General features: G+C 51.3%; 1 protein-coding gene across 1 annotated transcript in view; it reads left to right on the forward strand.

The window, feature by feature from the left end:
• Positions 1–893: 893 nt before the first annotated feature.
• The window catches only part of LOC137443486 (GDNF-inducible zinc finger protein 1-like), a 49,666-nt gene continuing 35,092 nt past the window's right edge, over positions 894–15,467 (forward strand). The window contains exon 1 of the mRNA XM_068143251.1: positions 894–933. The gene's annotated coding sequence lies outside the window, so the exon portion shown is untranslated. The remainder of the gene's footprint in view (positions 934–15,467) is intronic.

The following is a 15,467-nucleotide window of genomic DNA, read 5'->3' on the forward strand; positions in this document are numbered from 1 at the left end:
TCTAGAGAAGAGAAGGCTCCAAGGAGACCTTATTGTGGCCTTCCAGGATCAGAAGGGGGCTCCAAGAAAGCTGGGAAGGGACTTTTGAGGGTGTCAGGGAGTGATAGGACTGGGGGGGATGGAACAAAACTAGAAGTGGGGAGATTGAGATTGGATATTGGGAAGAAGTTGTTCCCCATGAGGGTGGTGAGAGCCTGGCACAGGTTGCCCAGGGAGGTGGTGGAAGCCTCATGCCTGGAGGTTTTTGCAGTTAGGCTGGATGTGGCTGTGAGCAACCTGCTGTAGTGTGAGGTGTCCCTGGCCATGGCAGGGGGGGCTGGAACTGGCTGATCCTTGAGGTCCCTTCCAACCCTGACAATTCCATGATTCTATTTTGCATAGATTTGCATGAAACTCCAACTGCTTAAAAATAAGCCCAGGGCTTGGCCTCTACATGCCAGTAAGTAGCCAGGATTTGTATGTGTTGCCAATCAACTGTGTGAGTAGAATCATAGAATCAATGAGGTTGGAAAAGACCTCAAAGATCATCAAGTCCAACCTGTCACCCAAGACAAGAGTAATTCATTCTGCCCTGAACACGTCACTGGTGTTTGATGCTTGGAGTTTGATGATGTAATGTGAGGTGTCCTTGGCCATGCAGGTGGGCTGGAACTGGATGATCCTTGAGGTCCCTTCCAGCCCTGACAATTCTATGCTTCCACCCCAGTCCTGTGGTCCGCCCGGGGCCGGCGCCGGGCCGCGTTGCCCGGCAACAGCGGTCGCGTGCGAGTGATGTCACTTCCCGCGCGCCTCCGCCGTGCCTGGCCAGTAGCCAACCCCGACCGTTGTGAGGGCCTGCGGAGGGCGGGGCTAGGTCCGGCAGCGCTTCCGGCCGCCGCCCGCAACGTGCCCGGTGAGGAGCGGCCCGGCCCGCGTCGGCTGCAGGGTTGCTCGGTGAGTCGCCTTCGGGAGGGGCCTTACGCGGGCTGCCGGGCTCGCGGGGCCGGGGCGCAGGTATGGGCGGGGCCGGGGCGCAGGTATGGGTGGGGCCGGGGCGCAGGTATGGGCGGGGCCGGGGCGCAGATATGGGCGGGGCCGGGCCGGCCCCGGCTCCACCGCGGCTCCACCGCGGCTTTCCTGCCTCCCGCAGCCACGGGCCGCTACCTTTCCCCTCACAGCCAAGTGTCCTCTGTGGGCCTCGACTCTCTCCCCTCGGCGTGCAGCTGCCCCTGCCGTAGGGAGGCGGCGGGGCGTGCTTTCTGTAATACATCTCGTTGTGGCAGGGAGATGGGTGGGCTCCCCCTGATCGCCCGCTCTGGGTGCGGGCAGACCCTTCCCAGTTCCCCTTCAGGGCTGCCGCCTGTTTTTTGGGCTCTGTATGCGCGTGTGCTGCAGGCGATCCCCAGGCGCCGAGCAAGAGGATGAGGGCGTCTGGCCGCATCAGTGCATCCCCATCCTTCCACGCAAGAGACCCCCTGCCCTGGTCCGGGGTCAGTGTGTGTCTCTAAATGCCCCTGAGCAGGGGCTGCTGCGTCTTTGTGGGGTTCTTTTGCCTCTTACCTAAAAGTCGAGCTGGGGGGTTGCTGCAGTGTGCTGACCTTTCCTTTGTCTTTTCAACTTTAATTTGTTGTTTTAAGTTGTGCTTCACGATGCAGACTGTGCCTGTTGTGGTGCCATTTTAGCTTCAATAGCTGGAGCATCCTGAAAGAAGCAGGTTGGGTTTTTAGCAAGAACCTCTCTTGCTAATATGCATGGATTTGGTGCAGAAGAACAGAGAAACCTGAGGATCCTCAATCTATTTTATTTAGCTGTCTCTTTATCTCTTTTCAACTGTTTTTTTTCTCTGGAAGGGAGCACACACACAGTGAGTGACCTTATCACAGTATATCAGAGGTTGGAAGGGACCTCGAGAGATCATCCAGTCCACCCCCCCTGCTAAAGCAGGATCACTTAGGGTGGTCTGTGCAGGAATGCATGCAGGTTGGTTTTGAAAGCCTCCGGGGGAGGGAACCCCACAACCTCCCTGGGCAGCCTTATGAAAGGGTTGCTTTTCTTTATCTCAATTTTACAGGCCAGTCCTAGCAAGTAGGCTCAGCCTTCAGATTTTCAGGACTTATCTTTTAAGATGAATGTGTCACATTTGTATTGAAGATGTCCTGGCAGTCCCCACACTCAGCAGGTTGGTATCTTGTCCCAGGAGTGGCCATGAAAAGTCTTCACAGCACATCTTGTGTTGAATGCCTGCTCTTCCTCTGAGACACATTCCAAACCAGTGGCAGACAGACAGGCAGTGTGTTCCCACAGTGGCTTTTGATTCTGTAGATGCTATGTTACTGTGTCCAGTTCTGGTGCCTCCAGTAGAAGGACACTGAGCTGCTGGAGGTGTTCCAACCCTCTGACCATCTTAATGGCATCCTCTGGACCTGCTCCCCTGTGAGGGCAGTGACTAGAAGAAAAAGACAAAGCACATGTTGGAACATTACACAGAAGGTGGAAATTGAGAAGTGGGATGTGAAAAGACAGCTCCAAGGAGACTTATAGCAGCTTTTCAGTACCTGAAGGGGGTCTACAAGAGAACTGGGGAGAGACGTTTTAAAATAGTATCATAGTATCAGTCAGGGTTGGAAGGGACCACACGGATCATCTAGTTCCAACCCCCCTGCCATGGGCAGGGACACCCCACACTAGATCAGGCTGGCCAGAGCCTCATCCAGCCTGGGCTTAAACACCTCCAGGGACGGGGCCTCGACCACCTCCCTGGACAACCCATTCCAGGGCTTCACCACTCTCATGGGGAAGAACTTCCTCCTCATTTCCAGCCTGAATCTCCCCACCCCCAGCTTCATTCCATTCCCCCTAGTCCTATCACTACCTGAGATCCTGAGAAGTCCCTCCCCAGCCTTCTTGTAGGCCCCCTTCAGATACTGGAAGGCCACAATGAGGTCACCTTGGAGCCTTCTCTTCTGCAGACTGAACAGCCCCAACTCCTTCAATCTGTCCTCATAGGAGAGGTGCTCCAGCCCTCTGCTCATCCTTGTGGCCCTTCTCTGGACACGTTCCAGCACCTCCATATCCCTCTTGTAATAGGGGCTCCAGAACTGGACACAGTACTCCAGGTGGGGTCTCACCAGAGCTGAGTAGAGGGGGAGAATCACCTCCCTTGCCCTGCTGGCCACGCTTCTCTTGATGCAACCCAGAAGAATGAGAGGGAATGGATTAAAGCTTGAGGAGGGCAGATTTAGACTGGAGATCAGGAAGAAATTCTTTCAAGTGAGGATGGGAGACACTGGAACAGGTTGCTCAGGCAGGTTGTGGATACCCCCTCCCTGGAGGTATTCAAGGGATATTTGATATTTGTATCAAGGGATGAGGCAAAGGCAGAGATACTTAACACCTTCTTTGCCTCAATTTTTACTAAAAGGACAGAACGTCTTCCTGACAGCTGGCCTGCAGAGCTGGCAGAAGGAGCCAGGGAGCTGCAGTTTCCCTATGTTCCATGAGGAGGTGGTTGGAACTCTCCTCAGCAGCTTGGATCCCCACAAGTCCATGGTACCAGATGGGATTCATCCTAGGGTGCTCAGAGAGCTGGCAGATGAGCTGGCCAAGCCACTCTCCATCATTTTCCAGCAGTCCTGGCTCACTGGCGAGGTCCCAGAGGACTGGAAGCTGGCCAACATGGTGCCCATCCACAAGAAGGGCCGGTTGGATGAGCCAGGGAATTATAGGCCTGTCAGCCTGACCTCAGTGCCAGGCAAGATCATGGGACAGGTCATCCTGAGTGCAATCACACAGCACTTGCAGGATGGCCAAGGGATCAGGCCTAGCCAGCATGGATTTAGGAAGGGCAGGTCCTGCCTGACCAACCTGATCTCCTTCTATGATCAGGTGACCCGCCTGGTGGATGTGGGGAGGCCTGTTGATGTAGTCTACCTGGACCTCAGCAAGACCTTTGACACCGTCCCTAATAGCAAACCGCTGGCCAAGCTGTCAGCCTATGGCTTGGACGGGAGCACACTGCGATGGGTTAGGAACTGGCTGGATGGCCGAGCCCAGAGAGTGGTGGTGAATGGTGCCACATCCAGCTGGCGGCCAGTCAGTAGTGGTGTGCCCCAGGGATCAATGCTGTGCCCCGTGCTCTTTAACATCTTTATTGATGATCTGGATGAGGGCATTGAGTCCATCATCAGTAAATTTACTGATGATACCAAGCTGGGGGCAAGAGTTGATCTGCTGGAGGGTAGAGAGGCTCTGCAGAGGGACCTCGACAGGCTGGACAGATGGGCAGAGGCCAACGGCATGGGATTTAACACATCCAAGTGCTGGGTTCTGTACATTGGCCACAACAACCCCATGCAGAGCTACAGGCTGGGGTCAGAGTGGCTGGAGAGCAGCCAGGCAGAGAGGGACCTGGGGGTGCTGGTTGATGGTAGGCTGAACATGAGCCTGCAGTGTGCCCAGGCAGCCAAGAGGGCCAATGGCATCCTGGCCTGCACCAGGAACAGTGTGGCCAGCAGGAGCAGGGAGGTCATTCTCCCCCTGTACACTGCACTGGTTAGGCCACACCTCGAGTACTGTGTCCAGTTCTGGGCCCCTCAGTTTAGGAAGGATGTTGACTTGCTGGATCGTGTCCAGAGAAGGGCAATGAAGTTGGTGAGGGGTTTGGAACACAAGCCCTATGAGGAAAGACTGTGGGAGCTGGGATTGCTTTGCCTGGAGAAGAGGAGACTCAGGGGTGACCTTATCACTCTCTACAACCACCTGAAGGGAGGTTGTAGGCAGGCGGATGATGGTGTCTTCTCCCAGGCACCCAGTACCAGAACAAGAGGACACAGTCTCAGGCTGCGCCAGGGGAGGTTCAGGTTGGATGTTAGGAAGAAGTTCTATACAGAAAAGTGATTGCCCATTGGAATGAGCTGCCCAGGGAGGTGGTGGAGTCGCCGTTACTGGAGGTGTTCAGGAGGAGACTTGATGGGGTACTTGGTGCCATGGGTTAGCTGTTTGGGTGGGTTGGATTGGTTGATGGGTTGGACACGATGATCTTGAAGGTCTCTTCTAACCTGGTTTGGTTTATTCTAAATAAAGGTTTATTCTAAATAAAGGCCAGCTTAGATGAGTCCTTGAGCAACCTGGGCTAATGTGGGGTGTCCATGCACATGGCAGGGGGGTTGGGACTGTGTTGTAGTTTTAGCCTATGGGTGATCTTTAAGGTCCCTTCCAACCCAAACCATTCTGTGAATCTGTGACAAACTCTGCAGAGCTTTATCCACGGAGCTGAGTGAGCAGTATGCTTGATCTTAAGGTTAAGGAGCAGCAGTCCAGGAAGAGCAAGGGACCGAGTCTAGAGAAAAGTGTTTGCATTGCAAGCTAATTTTCTGCTCCAGGACTTGATTCAGCCACCATCATCACAAGTCATTGAGTTTCCCAGCATTAGTACTTAATCACTTGTATAATCAGGAAGGATACCTTTTACAGTGAGGGTGGGGAGACACTGGAATAGATTGCCCAGGGAGGTTGTGGATGCCCCCTCCCTGAAGATTCTCAAGGCCAGCTTTGATGAGGCTTTGATTAACCTGGTCTAGTGGAAGGTGTCCCTGCCCATGGCAGGGGGGTTGGAACTGGATGATCTTTGAGGTCCCTCCCAACCCAACCCATTCTGTGAATCAATGCTGATATGGAGTTGGGAACATGGTGAAAGCAAGTAGATTGTAGGGGGGTGCTACTCAGAGCATCTTTAAAGCTTACAGGAGTGCTGTGGGATCAAACTTTTTGGCCACAACAACTCCATTCTTCGGAGGTCTTTGGAGGAGCTGAAAACATTCCTGGGGAATGTGACCTGACCTAAATGGGAGTGGAAATGATGGAGCTGATGTAGGGCTGTAAGTGGGCACTCAGAATCAAGAGGCTGCCAGGCTGGGTGATGAATTTTCTTCTGACATTTGTTTGCATTTGTCACAGTTGCAGTGTGCTTGGGCAGGCTCCTGGGCTTTAGTTGGTTAAGCATTTCAGGTTTGATCCCAGTCCTGTTTAAAATTCTTCTCTCAAAAGTCTCTTTGAGGAAGTGTTTATTTGGTCTGGCAGTGAACTTTTACTTAATCTTACCTGTCTCCTGCTGCCTGGGTAGGAGGGAGAATCATTCCCTCATTCCACATGCTTTAATGAGAACATTTTTTTTGGTCTTTGTGACTGTTTGAGGCTGTGCCTTTAGGAAAAGAGACAGTGCTGGGGTACTATGGCTGAATGTTTTGGAATGTTAACAAAAACAATCAGATATTCTAAACTAATTTCATTGGTGGATTGGTAAAAATGCAGTTTTAAGCTTAGGGGCAGCTGGGACTTTCCTCAGTTTGCTCCTTTCCTTTCCCCTTTCCAGCTCGTCTGCTTCTGGGCTCCCAGCCAGAGTGACCTTGGACAGATAAGCAACTAAGGACTACTAATATACTTTGATTTAGTTAATAACTGCTCTTTATCTCTCCTTCTAACCCTCTTTGGGGAAAAAGGGGAGAGAAGGGGGTACAGGGGGGGAAGCCTTCTCCAGAGGAGGGAATTTCGTTCCTGTATTATTGTTTCTTTTTTTACCTTGCTATATATTTCTGTGTATATATTATAAATACTGTAAATTGTGTATATATATCCTGCATTCCCCAAAATTGCTTGTAAATATAGAATTTTTTTCCCTTTTGCTTCTCTGGCTGGCTAGCTGTGGCTTCTTTCTTCCTCTTTGTGGGGGGGAGAAGGCTGAGCCCTTCTCTCAAACCCACCACATTTCTTTTCCTGCAGTGGTCATTGGAATTATCTTTTGTCCACCCCTTCTAAACAATTTCATTGGCTGTTCATACTGTCCATCCAATGCAAAACAATATTTACAGTTCCTAAGTAAAGTTCATAGTCCATTCCGGCTATACTCAGATGTAGATGATTCAAAAAGTCCAAGAAAATCAGGAAATGAGAAAAATGGAAAACAGTTTGTCTCTTCGCCGACGAAGCGAAGAAAAGTAAAGCAGGGATTCTCAGGGTCTCTTAGTTGCCTCAGGGCTCTCAGGGTTCTCAGGGTTTGTGCACCGTAGAGCCCTCGTAGATTGTTCCTTTGGACGCGATGTAGCTGCACAACAGTTTGAAATTAAACTCTTTCAGCTAAAGTTAAATTACTTTGTGGAATACACTGAATTTCACCATTCTCTTGCATTACCCAATAAGTGTGACCCGGACCTTCAGCTGAAACCACCCCTCGGACAGGTTTAGCCTCTCCTGAGGGTGAAAATACCCAAACAGTTTTACCTAACAGATTCTTTTCTCTAACAACAGGAACTCTATCCCCTTTATTAGGATAAACCTTTATTAGAATAAACCAAACCAGGTTGGAAGAGACCTTCAAGATCATCGTGTCCAACCCATCAACCAATCCAACCCACCCAAACAGCTAACCCATGGCACCAAGCACCCTGTCAAGTCTCCTTCTGAACACCTTCAATGACGGCGACTCCACCACCTCCCCGGGCAACCCATTCCATAGCGCAATCACTCTTTCTGTATAGAACTTCTTCCTAACATCCAACCTGAACCTCCCCTGGCGCAGCCTGAGACTGTGTCCTCTTGTTCTGGTACTGGGTGCCTGGGAGAAGAGACCATCATCCGCCTGTCTACAACCTCCCTTCAGGTAGTTGTAGAGAGTGATAAGGTCACCCCTGAGTCTCCTCTTCTCCACGCTAAGCAGCCCCAGCTCCCTCAGCCTCTCCTCACAGGGCTTGTGTTCCAAACCCCTCACCAACTTTGTTGCTCTTCTCTGGACACACTCCAGCAAGTCAACATCCTTCCTAAACTGAGGGGCCCAGAACTGGACACAGTACTCGAGGTGTGGCCTAACCAGTGCAGTGTACAGGGGCAGAATGACCTCCCTGCTCCTCCTGGCCACACTGTTCCTGATGCAGGCCAGGATGCCATTGGCCCTCTTGGCTGCCTGGGCACACTGCAGGCTAATGTTCAGCCTACCATCGACCAGTACCCCCAGGTCCCTCTCTGCCTGGCTGCTCTCCAGCCACTCTGACCCCAGCCTGTAGCACTGCATGGGGTTGTTGTGGCCAATGTACAGAACCCGGCACTTGGATGTGTTAAATCCCATGCCGTTGGCCTCTGCCCATCTGTCCAGCCTGTCGAGGTCCCTCTGCAGAGCCTCTCTACCCTCCAGCAGATCAACTCTTGCCCCCAGCTTGGTGTCGTCAGCAAATTTACTGATGATGGACTCAATGCCCTCATCCAGATCATCAATAAAGATGTTAAAGAGCACAGGGCCCAGCACTGATCCTTGGGGCACACCACTAGTGACTGGCCGCCAGCTGGATGTGGCACCATTCACCACCACTCTCTGGGCTCGGCCCTCCAGCCAGTTCCTAACCCATCGCAGTGTGCTCCCGTCCAAGCCATGGGCTGACAGCTTGGCCAGCAGTTTGCTATGGGGGACGGTGTCAAAGGCCTTCCTGAGGTCCAGGTAGACTACATCAACAGGCCTCCCCACATCCACCAGGCGGGTCACCTGATCATAGAAGGAGATCAGGTTGGTCAGGCAGGACCTGCCCTTCCTAAATCCATGCTGGCTAGGCCTGATCCCTTGGCCATCCTGCAAGTGCTGTGTGATTGCACTCAGGATGACCTGTCCCATGATCTTGCCTGGCACTGAGGTCAGGCTGACAGGCCTATAATTCCCTGGCTCATCCAACCGGCCCTTCTTGTGGATGGGCACCATGTTGGCCAGCTTCCAGTCCTCTGGGACCTCGCCAGTGAGCCAGGACTGCTGGAAAATTATGGAGAGTGGCTTGGCCAGCTCATCTGCCAGCTCTCTCAGCACCCTAGGATGGACCCCATCTGGTCCCATGGACTTGTGGGGATCCAAGCTGCTGAGGAGAGTTCCAACCACCTCCTCATGGAACATAGGGAAACTGTGCAGCCCCCTGGCTCCTTCTGCCCGCTCTGCAGGCCAGCTGTCTGGAAGACGTTCTGTCCTTCTAGTAGAAATTGAGGCAAAGAAGGTGTTAAGTATCTCTGCCTTTTCCTCATCCTTTGTTACAATGTTCCCCTCCGTATCCACCAAGGAGTGGAGGTTGTCCTTTCCCTTCCTCTTACTATTAATGTATTTATAGAAGGACTTTTTGTTGTCCTTCACAGTAGAGGCCAGTTTAAGCTCCTGTGGTGGGTTTGGAAGGGGTAAGGCCAAGAAGCCTCTTCCCTCCCCCATGTGAAGTAAAAGGGAAAAAAAAATTGAAGGCAAAGGAAAAAAAAACTCACAAGCTGAATTAGCAAAGCAGTGGAGCTATATTTACAAAGCAATGTAGGGAATGCAGGGGAATATTTACAAATTTACAATATCTACAATATATACAAAGATATACAACAGAGCAACACAGAAATGAGAGTGACCCCCCTCGGCAGAGGGGTCCCCCACCTCTGCTCTCCCCTCTCTTCCCCCCCTTTCCCCAGAATGGGATAGAAAGAGGAAGAAAAGAGAGGAAAAAAAGGTTAGAAGCAGTTTGTTTAATTGGAAGGGAGTTAATATACCGGCCTTTATCTGTCTTCAAGGCCGAGGCCTTGGCAGAAAGCCCAGCACAGAGACAGAGATGCTGCACGAAGAAAAGGCGGAAGCAAGACTGACAGAAAAGTCGTGGAAATGTCCAGTTCACTCCCAGTTCCGAAGGTGCTTCCTCCCACTCTCCCAATGAAATTAGTTTAGACTAATCCTTCCGTTTACCAACTTCCGTCCACCATATTCCCTTTCTTAAGGGGGCAATGTCAACCGGCCACAGCTCCAAGTGTGCTTTTGCCTCCCTAATTCTCTTCCTACAACACCTAGCAACATCCTTAAACATTCTGTGGGTTGCCTCCCCTCTCTTCCAAAGGTGATACACCCTCTTTTTTTCCCTCAGTTCCATTAAAAGTTCATGAACCATCCAGGCTGGCCGTCTGCCCCGGCGGCTCATCTTCTGGCACATTGGCACAGCCTGTCCCTGAGCCTTCAACAATTCTTCATTGAAGTAGGTCCAGCTCTCCTGGACCCCTTTGTTTTTAAGGGCTTTATCCCAAGGAACCCTCTGAATTAGTTCCTTGAGTAACCCAAAGTCTGCCCTCCGGAAGTCCAGAGTGGAGGTCTTCTTGCCGCCCCTCTTGGCTTGACCAAAAACCGAGAATTCAATTATCTCGTGGTCACTGGACCCCAAACACCCTCCAACCACCACATCACCCACCAGTCCTTCCCTGTTGGTGAAGAGGAGGTCAAGCATAGCCTTGCCCCTGGTAGGCTCTCGCAGCACCTGGGATAAGAAGCTGTCCTCCATGCATTCTAAGAACCTTCTAGACTGTCTCCTCTCTGCCGTGTTGAGATCCCAGCAGATGTCAGGCAGGTTGAAGTTGCCCATGAGAACAAGGTCCGGAGATCTTGAGACAGCCCTAAGCTGCCTATAGAATGCTTCGTCAACATCTTCCTCCTGGTTGGGTGGTCTATAACAGACTCCAACCAGGGTGTCTGCCCTGCTGGTCTTCCCTCTAATTCTTATCCACAAGCATTCAACCCGATCGTCCCTAATCTCCATCTCAATGGCATCTAGTGCCTTCCTGATGTAAAGGGCCACCCCTCCACCCCTTCTTCCTCGCTTGTCTCTCCTGAAGAGCTTGTAACCGTCAATTGCAGTGCTCCAGTCATGTGAGTCGTCCCACCACGTCTCTGTGATGGCAACTACATCATCATTTTCCTGCTGCAACAAGGCTTCCAGCTCCTCTTGTTTGTTGCCCATGCTTCGTGCATTAGTGTACATGCACTTCAGCTGGGCTGCTGGTTTCACCTCCGACTCTAGCTTGTCGCCCCCAGACTCTTGTCTGAGAGGACTATTTTCAGCCCCTTCCCCCTTCGAAACTAGTTTAAAGCCCTGTTGATGAGACCGGCCAATTCCCTTCCCAGGATCTTTTTACCTTTGGGGGACAGTCCGTTCTCATATACAGTGATCTTTCCCCTTCTCTGGGACAACCCCACCTCCTGCGGTTGCACGTCCTGGTTCCTTGCTCAGACAGGCCAACAGATGTATCCTGTTTTTGAACAAGTCCAGACTATTTCAGGGACAAAAGTCCTTGCTCAGCGTCTTTGCTTATTGCAACGGTTCATATGCTTGTCATATCCACTGGGTCCTGTGTCGCCTTATATTTTTATCTGCAAATGCAACACAGTCTTCTACTCCTTTTGCTCTTAACCATTCTTCCACACTCTGGGACAGATGTACTCTATCTGTTGCCAGCTGGCCTGGTGCAGTAGAAAGTTTCCCAATATCAAAAAAACCAAAATTCTTTTGACTGCACCAGCCTCTAAGCCACTTGTTAACTATAGCTGCTGACCTGTTCCTTACTGTATTCCCTCCTGCAGTTAAGGGTATTGATGAAAAAATTATTTGTGCCCCTGACCCCTCAACCAGGTCTCCCAGGGCCCTGAAGTCATCTTTGATAGCCCTGGGAGTTCTGGTTGCAACATCATCATTCCCTAACTGCATAACTAGTAAAGGGTAGTAGTCAGAGGGCTGCACCAGTCTAGGCAGCCTACTGGTAACATCATTAACTTGGGCTCCTGACAGACAACAGAGTTCCCTATGAGATGGGTCAGGCCGACATATAGGGCCCTCCATTCCCCTCAGAAGGGAATCACCAATAACAATTACCCTCCTCTTTTTTTTTGTGGGAACAGGTCCTGATGCCAGCGGAAGACTGTTTGACCTTAGGCTGCTTTGCCTTAGGCTGTTTAACCTTAGGCTGCTTAGCCTCAGGTAGAACCCCTCCGGCATCAGGACCACCTCACCCTCAGTCTCCAGTGCTCCATATCTGTTTTCCAAGAGCAGCGGGGAAGGTGAGGGGAGGCAAGGAGGTTTAACTTTGCGTCTTTTGAGAGGAACCTGCGTCCATTCACCTCTGCTTTTTGAATAACCAGCCTCTGCTGGGGGAGCCTGCAGAGCCTGCTTACTCCGATTCAGCTCTTTCCTCTTCTGATTCACCTCTTTCCTCCTTTGGTCCATCTCCTTCCTCCTCTGGTTCATCTCTTTCCTACATTTCCTTACATTTCTAAGGCTAGCAAACTTATCCTTCAGTCTGGCCACCATATTAAGCAGATAGTCAACCTGCTCACACCTTATACAAGAGTTGCCCCCACTACCCTGCGTCTCAAGTGCCAGGCTCCAGCATTCTCTACAGCCAGATACCTGGGCAGCTACCTGCTTCTGTTCTACCTCGGTCTGGGTCGACACTGATTTTTTTAGGGAGATTTTGCTGCGAGTTACAACCATGGCTGTCCCTGGCCACAGCACCTACTGCCAATTTAAAAAAAAAAAAAAAGGGTGGCGCGTGAGAGTACAAGAGAATACGGGCTGCCCGACGAAGAGACCTCATGCGAGCCGCAGCAGAGCCTTTTAAATTCAGCCGCTCCCGCCGCTGGGATCATGAGTCTGACCACGTGAAAGGGCGGCTGCTCCTTCCCCGCGACAAAACTCGGCAGCGATGGTGATTCCCGCAGCCCGAACAGGAGAGCAACGGCTGGTCCCCGGTGGTTGCTGGTCTGGGTACTGTCCCGAGGAAGCTGCCCGACAAAGAGAGCCCCCCAAGCCGCAGCAGAGCCTTTTACTTACTTCTACTTACTGTAGCAGATCTGAATGTGCAGGTCCAGCTCGATTCACTGAACCTCTACTATTTACCAGCCAGGTTACTTCTGCTAAATGTTTTTCCCAGTTTTTCAAAGATCCACCTCCCCATGGCTTTAAGAGTGGTCTTCAACAAACTGTTGTAGTGTTCAGTCCTCTCTGCAGCTGGTGCATAGTAAGGAATATGGAATATCCACTCAATACCCTGCTCTTTTGCCCAGCTCTTTACAAGATTGTTTTTGAAATGAGTTCCGTTGTCTGACTCAATCCTCTCTGGAGTTCCGTGTCTCCACAGGATCTGTCTCTCCAGACCGAGAATGGTGTTTCATAGTTTCATAGTTTCATTCAGGGTTGGAAGGGACCACACGGATCATCTAGTTCCAACCCCCCTGCCATGGGCAGGGACACCCCACACTAGACCAGGCTGGACAGAGCCTCATCCAGCCTGCTCTTAAACACCTCCAGGGACGGGGCCTCAACCACCTCCCTGGACAACCCATTCCAGTGCCTCACCACTCTCACGGTGAAGAACCTCCTCCTCACATCTAGCCTGAATCTCCCCACCTCCAGCTTCATTCCATTCCCCCTAATCCTGTCACTACCTGAGATCCTGAGAAGTCCTTCCCCAGCTTTCCTGTAGGCCCCCTTCAGATACTGGAAGGCCACAATTAGGTCACCTCGGAGCCTTCTCTTCTGCAGACTGAACAGCCCCAACTCCTTCAGTCTGTCCTCATAGGAGAGGTGCTCCAGCCCTCTGATCATCCTTGTGGCCCTTCTCTGGACACGCTCCAGCACCTCCACATCCCTCTTGTAATAGTGGCTCCAGAACGGGACACAGTACTCCAGGTGGGGTCTCACCAGGGCTGAGTAGAGGGGGAGGATCACCTCCCTCGACCTGCTAGCGACACTTCTCCTGATGCAGCCCAGGATCTGATTGGCTTTGCGGGCTGCAAGTGCACATTGAGAGCTCATGTTGAGCTTTTTGTCCACCAGCACCCCCAAGTCTCTCTCCTCAGGGCTACTTTCCAGCCAGTCACTGCCCAGCCTGGATTTGTGCCTGGGATTGCCTCGACCCAGATGCAGGACCCTGCACTTGCTCTTATTGAACTTCATGAGGTTGGCTTGTGCCCACCTCTCCAGCCTGTCAAGGTCCCTCTGGATGGCCTCCCTTCCCTCCAGCGTGTCTGCTGCACCACACAGCTTGGTGTCATCAGAAAACTTGCTGAGGGTGCACTCAATGCCACTGTCCATGTCACTGACAAAGATGTTGAACAAGACAGGTCCCAGGACTGATCCCTGAGGGACTCCGCTTGTCACTGGCCTCCACTGGGACATGGAGCCATTGACAGCCACTCTTTGGGTGCGGCCATCAAGCCAGTTCCTTATCCATCTAGTGGTCCACCCATCAAACCCATGTGTCACCAGTTTGGAGACCAGGATGTGGTGCGGGACAGTGTCGAAGGCTTTGCTCAGGTCCAGGTAAACGACATCAGTTGCTCGCCCCTCATCTATTAATTTTGTCACCTGCTCATAGAAGGCCACCGGGTTGGTCAGGCAGGATTTGCCCTTGGCAAAGCCATGCTGACTGTTCCCAATCACCTCTTCACTGTTGCGTGCAGTTGCATGTGGAACTGGATGTTTCCAACCATCCAGTGTTTGCCTCTACCATAGTAAGCACGTACTGCTTACCAGAACGAGAACGTGGTAGAGTGATGTAGTCAATCTGCCAAGCTTCACCATACTTGTACTTGGACCATCTGTCACCATACTTGTACTTGCACCATAAGTCACCATACCACAAGGGCTTAATTCATTTTTCCTGCTTAATAGCAGCACAAATGTCACAGTCATGGATGACTTGTGTGATGGCATCCATGGAAATGTCTATGGATCTGTCACGAGCCCATTGGTATGTTGCATCTCTGCCTTGATGTCCTGACGAATCATGAGCCCACCGAGCTAAGAATATCTCACCTCGGTGTTTCCAGTCGAGATCAAGATTAGAGTCCATGTCTACTTGAGAAACGCTTGCAGCTAGATCTGCCTGATGGTTGTGTTGCTGTTCCTCAGTAGCTTTGCTCTTAGGAATGTGAGCATCAATGTGTCTCACCTTCACTGGAATTCTCTTGACTCGATCAGCAATGTCCTGCCACAGGTTGGCTGCCCAAATGGGTTTTCCTCTCCTCTGCCAACCATTCTTTTTCCAGTTCTTTAGCCAACCCCATAGAGCATTGGCTACCATCCATGAGTCGGTGTAGAGATAAAGCTTTGGCCATCTCTCACATTCAGCTACGTCGAGAGCTAGCTGCACAGCTTTTACCTCTGCGAACTGACTGGATTCTCCTTCTCCATGCTTTGCCTCTGCAACTCGGTGTGTTGGACTCCACACTGCAGACTTCCACCTTTGCTTGTTTCCAACAAGACGACAGGAACCGTCTGTGAACAAAGCATATTTCTTTTCATCATCAGAAAGGTAAGGAGGATCAGTAAGGAGGAGCTTCCTCAGCATGAGTTACTTTCTCTTCTGGAGGTTTAACACAGTTGGTACCTTCAGGCCTACTTGAAATCACCTCCACTAGACCAGGTCTTTCAAGATTTCCCATTCGAGCTCTCTGTGTTATCAGAGACATCCACTGTGGTGGGTGGAAGGGCAAGGCCAAGAAGCCTCCTCCCTTCCCCCTTGTAAAGTAAAAGGGAAAAAAAAATTGAAGGGAAAGGAAAAAAAAAACTCGCAAGCTGAATTAGCAAAGCAGTGGAGCTATATTTACAAAGCGATGTAGGGTTTGCAGGGAGATATTTACAAATTTACAATATCTACAATATATACAAAGATAT

This window comes from Melanerpes formicivorus, unplaced genomic scaffold (assembly GCF_026170545.1).
Source record: "Melanerpes formicivorus ecotype bairdi unplaced genomic scaffold, bMelFor1.0.p_v2 SCAF_9, whole genome shotgun sequence".
NCBI lineage: Eukaryota > Metazoa > Chordata > Aves > Piciformes > Picidae > Melanerpes > Melanerpes formicivorus.